The following is a 2,506-nucleotide window of genomic DNA, read 5'->3' as shown; positions in this document are numbered from 1 at the left end:
CTGCATACTCCAGATTGCCGGCTGCTGCCCCTTCACCAGAAGCTTGGCATCTATTTCCAGTAGAAAGGGGAAGGGAAGTTGTCATGTCAAACACAATGCTTTCAACACCACGCTCAGCTTCAACAAAACAGCAAAGCTATCATGGAAAATACAAAGCCCAGTAAGATCCTGTTATTCCTTGGTCCCACGTCCCTGGTTTCCATCCGAACATGGAGCTTTCTCACCCTCAAGGAGCTGCCCAATTCCCCATCTGGTTTTCACTAATGTCATTTGAGGAAGGGAATCTGCCGTCCTTACCTGGTCTGGCCTACATGTGATTCCAGAAGCTAGTTAACTATAACTGCCCTCTGGGGCAATTAAGGATGGGCAATAAATGCTGGCCCTGCCAGTGACACCCACATCCCTGTGAATGAATAAAAGCCACCTGGGACCTTCCAGGCGTAAGGTTTCCTGGTTTGTTAGGCTCATGTTAAAAGGATACGGTAATAAGAACATAAGAACTAGGAGCAAGAGTAGGCCGTCTGGCCCTTCGAGCCTGCTCCGCCATTCAATAAGATCATGGCTGATCCTTTCATGAACTCAGATCCACTTACCCGCGTTCTCACCATATCCCTTAATTCCTTTATTGTTCAAAAAAAATCTACCTTTTTTTAAAAGCGTTTACTGAAGTAGCGTCAACGACTTCACTGGGCAAGGAATTCCACAGATTAACAACCCTCTGGGTGAAGAAATTCCTTCTCAGTTCAGTCCTAAATCTGCTCCCTCTAATCTTGAGGCTATGCCCTCTTGTCCTAGCTTCACCTGCCAGTGGAAACATCCTCTGTACTTCTATCTTTTCTATTCCCTTCATAATTTTATATGTTTCTATAAGATCCCCCCTCAATCTTCTGAATTCCAATGAATATAATCCCAATCTACTCAGTCTCTCCTCATAAGCCAACCCCCTCAACTCCGGAATCAACCTAGTGAACCTCCTTTGCACCCCCTCCAGTGCCAGTACATCCTTTCTCAAGTAAGGAGACCAAAACTGCACACAGTACTCCAGGTATGGCCTCACCAGCACCTTGTACAGCTGAAGCACAACCTCTCTGCTTTTTATTTCAAACCCTTTAGCAATGAAGGACAAAATTCCATTTGCCTTCCTAATTACTTGTTGTACCTGCAGACCTACCTTCTGTGATTCATGCACAAGGACACCCAGGTCCCTCTGCATAGCAGCATGCTGCAACTTTTTACCATTCAAGTAATAATCCTTTTTACTATTACTCCTACCAAAATGTATGACTTCACATTTATTTACATTGTATTCCATCTGCCAGACCTTTGCCCACTCACTCAATGTGTCTATGTTCCTCTGCAAAGTTTCACAGTCCTCTGCTTCCCTCTTCGTACTCTTTCCCTCAGAGGAATCGGGATAACAATGTAAAATATAAAAGCTGCAGTTTCATCCCCTTACCTCTTGGGCTGTGACACAGTTGAGGAATTGCCTGCAGGGAGAGAGAGAACATTCTCAGCCTATTGCACTCTTACAGACAGGAGCTGCCAAGACCATTACTCAGTCATAAACAGAGAACAAACACATCAATAGATGAGAATTGTCAAACCCATCTTAATGCACATTAACCAGCTGTGAAAGGGAGAGGGTGAGGGTTAGGGTTAATGTGTGAGTGAGGGCCAAGGTTAGACTTAGGGCTAGGGTTAGGGTCAGTGATAAAGTTTAGGGTTAGGATTCGGGTAAAGGATTGGTTTAGGGTTCAGGTTAGCATGAGGGTGAAGGATTGGTTGAGGGTAAGTGTTGGGTTAAGTTTACGGTTGGGGTGAGGCTTAGTGTTCAGTTTAGGATTAGGTTTCAGTTTAGGATTAGGTTTAAGTTTAGGATTAGTGTTCGGGTTTTAGTCAGCATTTGGCTGAGAGCCAAGATTAGAGCGAGTATTAGGGTTGGGTTTAGGACTAGGTTTTAGTTTAAGGTTAGGTTTGAGTTTCGGCTTAGGGTGAGGATTAGCGGAAGGGACTCGAGGGGGCTGAATGGCCTCCTCCTGCTCCTGGTTCACATGATCTTATGTCTCTCCTCCTCTGAGGTGACACGGAGTGGGGTAGTGATCACATTTACCCGATCCAGGAGGCTAACTTTGTGAGTGCTCTTCCTCCCTACTGTCAGGAACACGGCCTACCCCAGTTCCTGACCCATCACCTCCTTCCCCGGGTCCCCCACCCTCACCCTGTTCAGCTGAAAAGGTTACACTAGGGCGGGGACGGCAGTGCCATGCCCCGGGGAACAACCCATCCCCGTGGGACGTTACAGACCTGTGTCCCTCCTCCGGTGGATGAACCACACCGACGCGATCAGGCCACCGAACAGCAAAACTGGGACGAGCGAGGCCGCGATCTCCGTGGAATAACTCCGAGCTGAAATCCAACAACAATATCCGGCTCACGTTAACAAATTCACCGGGAAGTTTTACCACATCAGCCCCGTGTGAGGTACACGGTTAGCATCAGACTGACT

General features: G+C 47.0%; 1 long non-coding RNA gene across 1 annotated transcript; it reads right to left on the bottom strand.

Annotated features, from left to right (window-relative positions):
* LOC125482326 lies at window positions 1–2,437 on the bottom strand. Its single transcript, XR_007261609.1, has 3 exons — window positions 2,305–2,437; window positions 1,457–1,487; window positions 1–50 (listed from the first exon to the last, which is right to left on the bottom strand). It is a non-coding gene; the product is annotated as an uncharacterized LOC125482326 (long non-coding RNA).
* Between the last annotated feature and the right edge of the window lie 69 nt (window positions 2,438–2,506).

Source organism: Rhincodon typus, unplaced genomic scaffold (genome assembly GCF_021869965.1).
Source record: "Rhincodon typus isolate 14 unplaced genomic scaffold, sRhiTyp1.1 hic_rhity00008785, whole genome shotgun sequence".
NCBI classification, from domain to species: domain Eukaryota; kingdom Metazoa; phylum Chordata; class Chondrichthyes; order Orectolobiformes; family Rhincodontidae; genus Rhincodon; species Rhincodon typus.
Note: the sequence above shows the minus strand (reverse complement) of the source record. Positions and strands in the feature narration are given on the sequence as shown.